The following is a 15306-nucleotide window of genomic DNA, read 5'->3' as shown; positions in this document are numbered from 1 at the left end:
TTTCTAAATGTATTGATCCCTATAAAGCTCCCACAAGCAAGGGAAGAGCTCTTATAATCATTTAGTTGAAGGATTTAGGCACCCTAAGGGCAAAAACAAAGAAGGATTTAGGTGCTGAATCCAGGACACTTCCCAAATATCCCCCTGCTTATTTAAATACATGGGCACTTCGCAGGTAGCAGACTTTCCCATTTTCAGCTCCAATATAAGCCTTTCTTTTCAATCAGCACTGAAAAATTCAGCATTTCAAATTTTTAATTGGGATCTTCAAAGCAAGCCCCTACTAGGTGCTGCAGGAAAGATGGGAGCACATCTAAAGAAAGTCAATAACTACCACATATGCTGAGAGGAAGAGTTACTCCCTTTTAGTGATAGGGCAAAGACCAAGTCAGGTTCAGCTTTGCAGCACTTTCATATTCATGAAATAGCCATTGGTCAAGATTTTTTTGTCTGGAAGTTCCAGCTAGAAATGTACACCTGACTCAGGGGACCAGTCTGATCTTTCTTGGTAGATTTGATCCACCTACTCTTCTCTGCCTGTGAAGAAAGCAACAAGCTTTCCCACAGAACTTTATGTTATGCAGTTATCTTCTTTTTCCGCCTTCCATCCTGCTTTCCCGATGGCATAACAGGTTCACGTAATACCCTGTAAATACTAACTCTTCTGGGTAAGACTTAAGGGAAAACATTTCAACATTTGCAGCATAATGAATTAGACACTGGCAGACAAGCTTGTCTTTTTTGAAGTTCCTAGACTAAATCTATCTCTCTGTCTTTTATTCTCAAACAAAAGCCTTTTCTAAACCTTTTCAAAGATGTATCCATCACAAGTCCTCCTGATAGAAGTACTCATTTACCCACCTCTGATCAGCAGGATTGTGAAGTGAGGGTCTCCCATACAGCTTCTGGCAAGGATTAGGAAGAAATCAAATAAAATCTGAGATTTGCTGTTAATTATGAATGTCTGAAAGGAAGTGTGGAAATTGAAGAGAAGGCAAGAGAAAGTTTCACACAGCTTTTAAATAGGACTGTTATGACCAGACTAGAGATTCATGGTCAGGAATACTGTAAAGCAACTCACAGAAAAATTTCCTATGAAGCAATATATTTTATACCTTACATCGTACATTTTCAGTTTCTTGAAGACATAAGGAGGGGAAGTAGCTTATTGATGCATCTCAGGAGAAAGCATTTTAAAGGAATGTTAAAATTTAAAACCAAACAGGAGTATTTCTGCATAACCTAAAATATTTCACCTGTTAGAAAAGCATAGTTTCTTCTCCCTGCACAGAAGGAATTGAAAGATTCCAAAGGAAAGCTATGAACAATATTAATGGTGAAATATTGTCTTCTTCTATAGTGTTGAAATATAAATTATTAAAGAACTCCATAAAGTTTGCATGGGATTGCTCATTTGGCTGTTGCTTTTGGAATATGCAAATATGTATACTGAATATATAGAGCAATGGAGAAAACAGCAAGGCTCAACCATGTCAGCTGATGTGTTCAGCACGTTTTCACTGGCACATGGAGCAAAGGACAATTTTGCTACTTGCAAGGATTAGACTAAATTCATTAGTCTGTGAATACCCAAGAGTTTTCCTGGTGTAAGGTCCTGTTCTGAAGCAGTATCTTTGCTGGACCTGAACTTTCAGAGTAACAAGGGATGTGTCAGAGATAAGGAGTAAATGGAGAGTGGTGAAAACCAATTTTAGTTAATAATCTGCCACCAGGGTACCCACAAACACCCTGTACCAATGACACAACTGAAAGCAATGCTGAAAAGTGCTCTTTGGAAGGACTGCGGCTGGCTCCTTGATATGTATTAATAGGAGGTATAAGATTTAGGAGATCCAGAAATATAAATCATTTTCTAAACTGGCATTATAAATAGTCTTGTGTTTTCCTTCAAAACTTAGGCAAGTGCAATTACACACAACTCTGGACTTGTTTTTTCTCATTCCTTCCAGAAAAAAAAACATGTATCATAATTAAGTCTTCATATGTAAATACGCTGCAGGACATTTATTGTTAAGGCAATTATACAATTACACGTATTTGTTTATTTAGAAAATAAGCATATCTGTCCCTTACTCTAGATGAGTATGATCATGATAATTGTTATGCCCTGAGCTCTTGATACTTTGCAAAGCAGGTTCTTCGAGTCTAATTTAAATATAACAAGCGTGTCACCTCCTGTATTTTAAATTTACACTTGACGCTGACTTTCAAGACAGCCTACTTGGCAGCTTTTTCTAATATAGTTGCATGTTTCTCACCTACAGAGATATCTTCTCTTTCCAGAGTAGATCTTATGCAAAGGTCTGCAAGAAAACCTGAGTTTCTGTGAAAATAGAAGCCATGGAATTAATTAGATTCTTGATTCCACTTGGCATTTCAGGCCTTAATTTGAGCCTTGAAATATATTGATTTATAAATCACAAATAGAGTTATAGAACTGAAACAATGAATATACATTATGCTGAACCTTTTCTTGGAACACTAAAGATAGCTGAGGGTAGTGAATACATCCAGGGTGGATATATTCAGATTAGCAATGCAATAACGATTGCATGGAGATACCTCTCAAGTATAAGAAACAAAACGAGATTAAGAGAGGTGACAGTAACTGTTTTATGGATTGTGTCTGGATTGGAAATATAACATATTCTTACAGAAAATGCAAGAAATACATGTGTTGCTGTGGCAGATTATCATTTAAAGTAAATGTATAGTAAGTATATAAATTAAACCATGTTTTTGCAGTGACTGCACTTTGTAAAATGTGTCAGACATGAAATTTTTTCAGTACAGTTTATTAGAAAGATGCTAAAAATGTTTTAAATTTAATTAAATTAAAATAAATGTTTCTTAGTTAAATAACATCTAGTGGAGGGGTTAGCAATCATGACTAATTTTTGATATGCCACTAATACAGAGAAATTTCTCTGCAGTGTATATTGAGTTACTTCTGTTATGAATATTCAGGAAACTTAAGATATTAATGATACAGGGTTTTTTTAAAGATATTAGGCTTAGATACTAACATGGTTTAGATATTTCACTGCCCTCTTTTTCCTACTCAGGGGAAAAAAAGAGTTGAATTTCTGACCTTTAGATTTACAGCTTATTGCATAACATCTTTTCTAACTTTTGCATATGGCGAATACAACAGCTGGAATAAAGAAACATTCTGGCTGTTGTTACATCTACTAACATTCACCCTTGTCATATTTTGCACAGTACATTAAGTAAAAACATAGCAGGCAGTTATTACTGAACCAGCTTTCTATTGCAGTGAATCTTTGTTAGGCAGGGACAGAGGAGCAGAAAAAATGAGCAGAGGTGGAAAAACAGCCAAAGAAACAAAACCCCCAAAACAGAAAGAATAATTGCATTGTGCCATGTTAGGAGTGGTGATGAGGCTTTCAGAACCACAATGTACTTGTTATGAAAGAGACATTAAATGCAACATTAAAGCAAAGCAAAAGAGAAATACTCTAAGAAAACAAATATAAAATGTTGCTATCAAACCAGCAATCTAATCATAGGAATAGAACAACAGAGGGTAGAGATTTCATATGCCAAGATGCATGGAAACTTTATATTACTGCAGTGGGAGCACAATGGAGTATAATAAGGCATAAGGTGATGTACTTACATCTCCCATGTGCAATTTTATGTACATACTTGTAGTCATCTGTAATGTGTTCACTTTTTTTTTTTTTTTTTGTGCTTAGAACATAGTGAGCAAGTTTGCCTCACTAGCAACAGAGGTCGTAAAAGCTTTGCTGAACCATTGGGTCCTCAGTGGGCCATCCTGCAGGATGTGCTGGAGGATGGGAATCCCTCTGTGCCTGGCCACAGGTACCACCACAGCCAGACACAGCCATTCAGCTTCTGTCTCACAGAAGGGGAATATAACTGCCATTCCTGCAAAGCCTTTCTTTCCCTGCTCCTTTTCCTTTCTTTTTCCCTTCTTCTTTTCCCCCTAATCCCCTTCTCCAGTCTGTGAATAATATTTGGCAAATTCTGGCTATATTTGTAAATAGTTTAGGGATGATAGAACTTGCTTTTTTGGAGATACGTTGGCTGAAAAACTAAAATTCACTCAGCCTCATGTTACCTACATCCAATTGGCCTTCATGATATTCAGCATTTTTGAAATTGGTGCCAGTCTGGAAATTTAAGACATGGGCTATTATCATCATAGCAACATGAGTTACAAAGAGGTTTAAAATCCAGTGAAATGGATTTGAGAAGGCAGGAGTAAACCAACATATCCTTTCATATAAGAGATAAGTGACATTGTTAAAGGGCTACTCCCACGTAAGCAGATGACTGAGAAGCAGTATCTCATTGCCCAATAGCCCATGCAAATATTTTCTTAATTCTTAATGACATAAAATGACTTTCAGTCATGCTTTCCAAATTAAGTATTACTATTAATTTCCAGCAATTAAATCTTAATGCAGATCTTCTGAAAGATATAACTTCACTAAAAAAGAAGCACACTTAGTTGGCATGAGGAAGTGGAAAAAGCAGTCCAAACCCCACTGAAAATACCAGGAATATGTGACTTCTTTTGTTTTTAGACCAAGCCTTTGAATTCCTACTAGTATAAGAAAAACAACCGAAAGTTTTAAAATACACACACATATATATATCTGTATATATTTTCTATATTTGCTGACATGAGAAAAAAAAGCACATTTAAAACTAGGAATCGTGGTTGCTTTCAAAGTACACAAGAGATAACAAAAGAAATCAATGGTCCTTATCTCAGCAGACTATTGAAAACTTCAGAAACACAAAGAATTTTTTTGGCATCTCTTTTATTGAGAAATCTAATATGAATATTTTTCATATTTCCACAAAAGTGAACAATTATAACATGCTCTTTCGCCATATCTTTCTTGCCAGTAAGAGTGTGGATGGGGAGCCAGAGACATCTCTGTCTTTCTAGGTATAAAACAAAATGTCCAGAAAAGACTGTTCTCCTTCATTACAGAAAATGCTGGCAAATAATCAGGAACATCATACTGTCAGTCTACTTTTATTCCAGTTAACAAAAACATATAGGTAATTATACAGGTAAATGCATAAACAAAATTAGCTCCTGATCTCTTCTGTCATAAATGGGGTTTACTGCTACAGAAAATATAAGCTTAACATTTAATCTGGGGAGAGCAATATAGCTGAAAACATTGGAACATATATCACAGTATCACAGTATCACAGTATGTTAGAGATTGGAAGGGACCTCAGAAGATCATCTAGTCCAATCCCCCTGCCGGAGCAGGAACACCCAGATAAGGTTACATAGGAATGTGTCCAGGCGGGTTTTGAATGTCTCCAGAGAAGGAGACTCCACAACCTCCCTGGGCAACCTATTCCAGTGTTCCGTCACCCTCACTGAGAAGAAGTTTCTTCTCAAGTTGAAGTGGAACCTCTTGTGTTCCAGTTTGTACCCATTGCCCCTTGTCCTATCATTGTTTGCCACTGAGAAGAGCCTGGCTCCATCCTCGTGACACTCCCCCTTTATATATTTATATACACTAATAAGGTCACCCCTCAGTCTCCTCTTCTCCAAACTATAGAGACCCAGCTCCCTCAGTCTTTCCTCATAAGGGAGATGCTCCACTCCCTTAATCATCCTAGTTGCCCTGCGCTGGACTCTCTCCAGCAGGTCCCTGTCCTTCTTAAACTGAGGGGCCCAGAACTGGACACAATATTCCAGATGAGGTCTCACCAGGGCAGAGTAGAGGGGAAGGAGGACCTCTCTCGACCTACTAACCACCCCCCTTCTAATACACCCCAGGATGCCATTGGCCTTCTTGGCCACAAGGGCACAGTGTCGGCTCATGGTCACCCTGTCGTCCACTAGGACCCCCAGGTCCCTCTCCCCTACACTGCTCTCTAACAGGTCATTCCCCAACCTATACTGGAACCTGGGGTTGTTCCTGCCCAGATGCAGGACTCTACACTTTCCCTTGTTATATTTCATCAAGTTATTCCCCGCCCAACTCTCCAGCCTGTCCAGGTCTCGCTGGATGGCAGCACAGCCTTCTGGCGTGTCAGCCACTCCTCCCAGCTTAGTGTCATCAGCAAACTTGCTGATAGTACACTCAATTCCCTCATCTAAATCATTGATGAATATATTAAATAATACTGGTCCCAGTACTGACCCTTGAGGCACCCCACTAGATACAGGCCACCAACTAGACTCCCCCCCACAGACTACAACTCTCTGGCTTCTCTCCTTCAGCCAATTCACAGTCCACCTCACTACCCGATCATCCAGACCTCACCTCCTCAATTTAGCTGCGAGGATGCTGTGCAAGACCGTGTCAAACGCTTTGCTGAAGTCAAGGTAGACCACATCCACCGCTCTGCCATCATCCATCCACTGTGTTATTTCCTCATAAAAGGCTATGAGATTGGTCAAGCATGATTTCCCCTTGGTGAAGCCATGTTGACTGCCCCTCATAACCCTCTTATCCTTGATATGCCTTAAGATGGCACCAAGGAGAAGGTGTTCCATCACTTTCCCAGGAATGGAGGTGAGGCTGACTGGTCTATAGTTACCTGGGTCCTCCTTCTTGCCCTTTTTGAAGACTGGAGTTATATATATATACCTTAATCAACTTCACTGAAAGGGTCCCTGAGCAAAAGGACAGAGCACATATATACTATGCAATTTTTCCTCTCGTCTGGCACTGAAACTTATGTAGGAATTTCTTCTGTGATGGGGATTTAAAAAAAAAAAAAAAAAATTTAGGTTTGTAATGCCATTCATATTAATTTCATGGAGATTAGTGATCCTTGGTTAAGCTTATGTTATTTTTTTTTTAAAAGAATTTTTCCCTTAGCCAAAAGCAAAGCAGAACTGAACTGCTACAATAATAGAACTTATTTTCGTCTTACATCATTATTTTTGCCGAATTACAACAAATTAAAAATACATCTCAATTATAGCATCCTTAAAACACATCTTAGTAACCAGCTCATCAAAGCTCTGTACCCACATATTATATAGTTCCATAAGTAAAGAAAATAAAGTACTTTTTTAGTTCTTTGAATTCAATGCAGATATTATACTATCATGCAGACCTGATGTTGATCACTGAAGTGACATGGTGGAGTCCAAAGAACATCTCCCGTAACTAACATCAAAACTACTTAGATCCTTGGATACACGTACCTGAAACTCTGCTCTCCAGTTAGATGATATCAGAGTAAAATTTGCCACCTTGAAAGTCAGTTATTTCCCTGTTATTACCTTGCTGTTTTAATAGTCACACTTCAGAATTTTCTTCAAATGGAATCTAAAACCAGTTGCAAAATCGGGTAGCAATGGGAAGATTTAAACAGCAATGTCTCTATATTACAAAGACATGCATGGGGCTCTCCCTGAATACAAGTTTGCCAGTGTAGCAAAATCTTTTGCCTAATCCTGAGTAAAACGTGTAGATCACCCAGATTTCTGAGGAAAAACTGGTATTTAATAATGGAAAAGAGGGGTAGTTGTTCCTATCAGTTCTTTTTAGTTGTTTGCATTTTTCCACAGCCTTTGCCTCTGTTGATTTCTGAATGAGGCCTATCAAAGGGACAATCTGATTACAATTGTATTAGAGGAAATCAATAAATAATGTTGAGAAATGTCACTTTCTGGAAACAAATAATACTGCTTCTTTGGGGTCTGTTACATAAAAGTCTTCAGTACTATAAATTCATTATTTAAAAGTCAATGTAGTTTTTGCTCCCAAGGATAAGATTTCAGATTTGCTTTAACTGTATTGTCAAGGGAAGCTTGAATTACAAACATCAAGAAGTATAGCTTCAATATTTAAAAGATTAGAAAATTCAGTTAGACTGGAAACATAGAGGGAATTTCTAATATATATTTTCCATTTGCTTGGAAAAGCATTCTGAATTAAAAATCTCCCTTTGCTGTCAATCCCCACAAGTGAATAAATTTACAAGTGAAGCTAATTTCATGTGACCACAACAAGTGGTCCTACACTGGCAGAGGTTGACATACAGTATGACTAACACAGAAACAACATGGAGTTTCTTGTCAGTTGCAAAGTAGGTGTTTTTATTTGAAGTCAGTACCTGCTACCATGCCAGAGAGCCAGCAGCCAGCTCTGAGCACATTTACTGCAGATTCTTTTGAGAGTGTCACATCACTAAAGCAAAGTTGCTTAGTGGTTGCCGAATGGTAGCTCTTTGAGCTGAAGGAATTACTAAGTAGAATCAGAAAAAAAAAAAGAAAGCTCAGAGAGAATAAATGAATAAGACAGTATCTGCTGTCTTACTTAAATGAAGTGTGGTACTTCTGCAGTTGTTCCATTTGCTCTGTCATGGACAACATCTTCATGTTTAGAGTATTCAAGAAAGCCTGGGATACTGTTTTCGTACCTACTGCTGATCCTTCGACAAGCAAGGGCTTGCAACACTGACAAGGTAGGATTTTTCCTAGAACCAAGAAGTGAAGAGTGGCTAATCAAATGTGCTACAGGAAACATGTATCCACATGTGAAAATTGAGTTTCCAATAATCAGTGTGCCTAGGGTAGCCTTTTAGTGTAGTCTGACCAAAAAAGAAGCAATTTCAGGTGCAATACCTAAAACTACCACATTAATATATTCCCTTGGGGAAGTCTAATTAACCTTTTTTCCTGATTTATCATTCAGTAAGAATGATACAATATATTTTTGAAAATCACAAAAAAAGTGGGTCTATTACTGACTCAGATTAGGAACCCCAGGAAGGCAGAGGACACAGGCAGTGAAAGGAGTGAGGAATAAATGAGTCAATGAAAGTATATAATATGCATCTGCTCTCAGCTGTTCTTTTCTTAAACAACCTTCTGGAGGAGAGAAAAAAAAAAAAAAAAAAAAGGTTGTTTATCTGCTAATACTGAATTGTATGAATTTATTCCATGGAGTGAACAAGTTCTCACCATTAAGCACATTTATGGGTTTGAAAATCATTTACTGTGTGTCTGTGTGGAAATTTCTCTCTTCTGGATAGAACTGCACTTCAACTACACAAGGATTATATAAGGGAACTGCTATATAGGAACCATTTGACACATGCTCTGCTTTTAGACTTCACAAGTGAAATCACATGAGATGGTACTGCAGCTATAATTTAAATCAGCTCTTGGCCTAACACTCTCTTCTGAAACCAGCTGAAGTATGTTATAGCAATGGGGAAACACCACCTGACATTTCAAATGTTAGGACATAAATCTGGGATATCAGCTTAGTGGAAATCGGTTTCTCTGGACTGAGCTGAAGAGAGCAGAGTGCAGTCGCTGGGTCTGTACAACTTTGTGAAAGCGGGGGGTGGAAGTTCCCATGGAAAGTGCTAGAAAAGAAGGGAGCACGGGAATTCATTTTTGAAAGCCTGCTTATGAATCATGGGTGCAGTTAAAAGTTAATTTGGCTTCAGTGTGGCTTATTTCCAGTGCATCCAGAAGAAACTGTGTAGTTTTGGCTCTTATGTAATTGGCTCTATAATCAGTGGACTTGGAATAAGACGGTAATTGACCACATTTGATCACTACACTTTTAGAAATAAAAAACAACAACCCACTTTTATTAGGCACGGTCTTGTCTTTAAAGTTTGTCTTCAGAAATGTCTTAATGAAGAGCAGATATAATTTTTCCAGTTTGACCAATGTCAGTCTAAATAAACCTGCAAAGATGACCCAAGGAGCAGGCTCTTTTCAGCTTTTCTAGACATAATGCAACTAGGATTTGTAGGTTCATTGCAGGAAGGTTTGCAGGAAGATGGTTCCATCTTCAGAGGCAAATGTGGTCACAGCTGCACTATAGCTCAGAATGAAGGTTGCAATGCCAAGTGGCCTCAGCCAGTCTCTATAATCTGCATGACCTGGTGTCACTTCAGGGATCGGCCAGAGCAAGCTTTCCCATGTGCCTGCCTAGGCATTTTGGGCTTAAGTGTATGTCGTGAGATTGTGTGTCAGCCTATTTTTACATATCAGATCTGTGTGCAACCATATCCTCAGAAACAAGGTGGCAAAGGTTGTCCTGGTTTATCCAGAATGGAACTATAATCTGAACCTTACAGAAAATGTTTTCTAAGTCCTGTTATGGAATGAATCAAAGATGTTTAAACATATCCATGTGCCACCTTTTCATTTCCTTTGTTTAACCCCTGAAGTTCATTTCCTTAATATTTGGGATACTTCAGAAATAGCCAGTCACACTGAATTTATGAACCATCAGACCAGCCAAACTGACAGGAGCAAACAACACGTGTGGTAACTAACTGGGGGGAAGCTAAATCATTGAAGACACTGACACTTGCTAGCCTAGAAACGCAGCATGCATCATCTCAATGAGTAACCTATCACATGTCAATCTGTGAAAAGTCCTTTATAAACATCTCAGTCATCTGCAGAATGTCTTTCCAGAAGTCTAAATTTTTGTGTGTGCTTGTAGATTGCTGTTAGTTCAAATAAACTCTGATAACTAACCCAGCTGAGCTCCTCCTTTCTGAGAACTTAGATACCTTCATCTGAAAGTAAAACATGCATTTCTTACAGGACACATTTTTTTTACCTGAGCTTCCCTTCAATACATGCAGATTATCCACTTATTTATCCCATGGAAGGTGACATGCCACCTTGTTGTCTGAAGCTGCGCATAGAGTAGACTTGGCTGAAGTTAAACAGGAAGAATTTGGTGTGTGATGTTTGGTTCTCACACTGACAAATTTATCTTGGACTCAGTAGAAATGAACTTTGCCTAAGATAACTTCCAACATGTCTTAATTGTTTCTCATTAAGTTCTGGCAGAAGTGTCTTCATCAAAGAAAAGATTTCAAAACCTTTTTACAATCAATTTTGAAATATTCTTTAATTATGGTTTTTAAAAGTGAATATATATATATATATATATATATATTAAAAAAGTCTTACTAACATTTCTGGCTGTGAAGTCCTTCTGCAGAGTAACAATCAGTTCTCCCCTCCTGACAGGAAGCACTCTATCCCTGGGCTGTTAAATGTGCTAAATTACTGTTCAGTTTTGATTAATTTAGAGTAGAGTTTGAGTCAATCATTATAGTGTATCCAAACAAATGTCAATAGCAACTGTTGAATCGATGACTCACCACATTTGTTATTTTCAGATTTATGGTGAGGTGAACCTGGAAATAATACACTTTCAGTAGTGATGTTTGCTTCTACAAAGTGGGTAGACACACTTTCTCAAGGCATTCAAAAATATTTACTTTGAAAATGTCTATACCAGCTACATATTTGCATTCAAGTTAGTTTAGTAGCAGAAATATTTGCTGAAATTAAAGAATTTAGTGTGGAAAGTTAGTTACAGAGAGATCATTTAAAATAGACGGTTATGAATGTCAACGCGAGCACACTGATTCCAACAGCAATGTTCATCTATACACTCCTGAACAGAAAACTTGTGGTCAAAAAACCTAGAACATAAATATTCTCAGTGAATGCCTTGAAAGTTTGTTACTTATCAATAGGTTCCTACAATACTTGAATTTTAAACTGAGAAAATCAGAGAGTACAAGTGGCTTTGTGCACAAAAAAGACAATGCACACAGAATACTGAAGCATTTACCTATTTTCTTTGAAATAATAGTTTTCTGGTATTCCCATCCATCAATTTTTAGACAACCTATTCTGGATACACAAATTAACACTGTTTTCATTCTCTCCTAATGAATTACACAGTATTCATATCATATTCTAGATTTCCTGGGAAGCACATGGTGATTTTGTACTTACCAGGAAGAGAAACAGAGACTGTCTTTAGTTTATAATGATAAGTCATTTTAGCAATTGGATGAAACTTTGCAGGACCCATAAAAGTAGCCCAATGTTATTGGATGGTGATAATTTTCTTTTCAGAGATTGATTCTTTTTCATTATATTTCTGTCTGAGTGCAGGTGTAGGGAATAATAGCCCATGGCAGTGAAAAGGAAGAAGAAAGTCAATAAAAACTGGGGATGAGAAAGAAACTTCAGTTTCTGTTCACTGCTGCTACTGTGAACACAATGACATGCTTTTATTTCATAAGAGCAAAGAAAGTCAACGTGTAATGCTTGCTTGTTAACCCACTCTTTATGCCATTAGGGAAGAGTAATGTCTTCTAATATATCTATATGTATTTGGTTGTGTGTGAATCTTCCTGCCTGAAAAGCAATGGAAGAACACTGTTTTGCACCACGAATGCAGATAATTTCAGCAGAACAGATTTTCTGAAGGTCTGGGTATAGACTGGAACTATATTTAAACATGTTGACCTTCCTTGTTACAGATTTTATGATCTGTGCCCATGTGGGAGTCAAGAATTAAAAAAAAAAAAAAACAGAAAAAACCCCAAACAAACCTGTAAATTTAAAGGCTTCCTAGAATCTTTTCTGCCTTGCACACTCTTTTTATAATCAAAGAAAAAAGAAAAATCTCCCTACCTCCAGCACATTGATAGCGTACCCGAAACTCCCCCCTTCTTATTGTGATGTCAATAGGCAATACATGTAAACTTTAAAAAAGCTGAGACAGTATTTGATTTCCTCTGGAAGGGAATTACATAATAACTATTTCATGGAGGTTATGACAAGATTTTTTTTTAATTTCCTCTTACAATAACATATTATAACCTTATAGTAGCTATACTAGTAGTCGTAGTGGACCAGTAACATACAATGTACATATTAACATATTAGTAGAATTAATTACATTTTTTTATATTGCAAACTGAAGTATTGTACTCCTACCTGCATGCTTTCTTACTCTGCTAAGAATTTCAGTACACAAATATAACAAAGGCTCATGATTTTTCCACAAGAAATAGAATTTACTTTGGTTACAAATTTTTCAATTTTTTCATGTTCATTTTCCACATATTTAAATAGTAACCAGTCTTGCCCAAACTTTATTATTTCTCACAGAAAGGAATAACCCCAGGCACAGCTACAGGTTGGGCAAAGAAGTGATTCAGAGCAGCCCAGTGGAGAAGGACTTGGGGGTGTTGGTCGGTGAGAAAATGAACATGAGCCAGCTTCAGTGTGCACTCGCAGCCTAGAAAGCCAACCAGATCCTGGGCTGCATCAAAAGCAGCGTGACCAGCAGGTCAAAGGAGGTGATCCTGCCCCTCTACTCTGCTCTCGTGAGAACTTTCTTGGAGTATTGTGTACGGTTCTGGGGTCTTCAACATAAAAAGGACATGGAACTGTTGGAACAAGTCCAGAGGAGGGGCACAAGGATGATCAAGGGACTGGAGCACCTCCCATATGAAGACAGGCTGAGAAAGTTGGGTCTGTTCAGCCTGGAGAAGGCTGCATGGAGACCTCATAGCAGCCTTCCAGTATCTGAAGGGGGCCTATAGGGATGCTGGGGATGGACACTTCATTATGGACTGCAGTGATAGGACAAGGGGTAATGGGTTAAAACTTAAACAGGGGAAGTTTAGATTGGATATAAGGAGGAAATTCTTTCCTATTAAGGTGGTGAGGCACTGGAATAGGTTGCCCAGGGAAGCTGTGAATGCTCCATCCGTGGTGGTGTTCAAGGCCAGGTTGGACAAGGCCTTGGGTAATATGGTTTAGCGTGAGGTGTTCTTGCCCATGGCAGGGGGGTTGGAACTAGATGATTTTAAGGTCCTTTCCAACCCTAACTATTCTATGATTCTATTTAAATTAGGAATAAAACATATGAAATATTGTCAGATGTTCTTCTGAGTAAGGAATTCTTTTCTTACATTTTAATAAGATTTTAAGAAGGAGAAATTGGAGAACAGAAAAGTTAGGGATTTAATTACACATAGCAATGCAGACTCATTAGTATAAATTAGTATAAATGACAATGTGACTTTCCTTTTAACTTCAGTAACCATAATGTCTTTTTGAGGATAGATGTAATGATACAAACTGTACTCATCAATGCCAGAAATCAGCTACACAATACCACTATGGGAGGGCTGTGGAAAGCAGCAAGCCCCTGAAACCAGCTACAGCATACAAATAACAGTGACGGTAAAGTAAGTAACTGGCATTGTGAAAAATACATTTTTATTTGGCTTTAGGTTCATAAATAATATATAGCCGTTGTGTGCCTGTGTGCATATACAGACACAGAGATGCACACATGAATGCACTCTTGGTTGTACCATGTCTTTTGGTTTGGTTGTTTGGGTGTTTTTTTTTTTTTTTTGACAATCCTTTAAATGTGTTTTCTTTTTTCTACCTATAGTCACATTTATGAATGTGCAGCCAGGTTGAATAATGACATGGAACTACGTAAACATGCTGGGAGCACTATATTTCATTTTGAGCCTCAATTTGCACCTGAATCATTATCGTTATATCCAGCAGTAACACACAGCGTACGAAACTTTCCTTGTTTAATATTGTGAATGTCATTTAGAAGTAAGGGGTAAGCATGGAGGGTTCAGTAAAATATATGGAATTGAAAAAAGCATAATGAAACTCACTTTAAAAGAACAACCAAAATACCTTCATATATTAAATGCATAACAGTAAAATTCTATTTAAAGTTTACACAAGGGTATAGAAAAAAAAAAACAGACAAAAATATTCCTATGGCATATGGTGGCAATGGAACATGAACCTTTGCCTGTAAAAACTCGCAGTTGGGCATCTGGATCATTCGGCCTCATAAAAGACACAAGGACTTAAGGGGATTGATGTGAGATGCAGAATTAGGTAGTGGAGGAACTGCATGAGGACAAACAGGTCTTGTGATGCACCCACAGGATTTCTGTCCTATAGCAGATCTTCTCTCAGGTTCCTTTGGGAGGGATTAAAACACCTGGCTCTAACTACGATCCTACAGGGTGCAGATCTGTCCTGGGTTTAGCAGCAGCAGTCATTTTTTTCTCCTTCTTGGTAGCTGGTGCAGTGTTGTGTTTTGACTTTCGGCTGGGAACAAAGCTGATAAAAATGATGTTTTGGTTTGGCCAAGGACTTTGTGAGCCTCATGCTCTGCCAGGGAGGAGGGGAAGCCGGGAGGAAGCAGAGACAGCACACCTGACCCAAACTGACCAAAGAGGTATTCCATACCACAGCACATCATGCCCAGGGGGGAACTGGGAGTTTCCGGGGAGGACAGGGGGTTGGCGGGGTCGGACTCGTTGTTCGGTGCGTGGTATCGTACTCCTTTCCCTTGCTATTTTCTCTTATCATTGTTGTCGTTGGTGGTAGCGGTGGTGATTCGTATTGTACATTGGTTGCTGGACTGTTCTTATCTCAGCCCATGGGAGTTGCATTCTTTC

Source organism: Neopsephotus bourkii, unplaced genomic scaffold (assembly GCF_033783945.1).
Source record: "Neopsephotus bourkii isolate Nb327-2 ecotype Australia unplaced genomic scaffold, CSIRO-AGI_Nbou_v1 NB_741, whole genome shotgun sequence".
In the NCBI taxonomy this organism is placed as follows: domain Eukaryota; kingdom Metazoa; phylum Chordata; class Aves; order Psittaciformes; family Psittacidae; genus Neopsephotus; species Neopsephotus bourkii.
The sequence above is the reverse complement of the archived record's forward strand: the minus strand, read 5'-3'. Positions refer to the sequence as shown.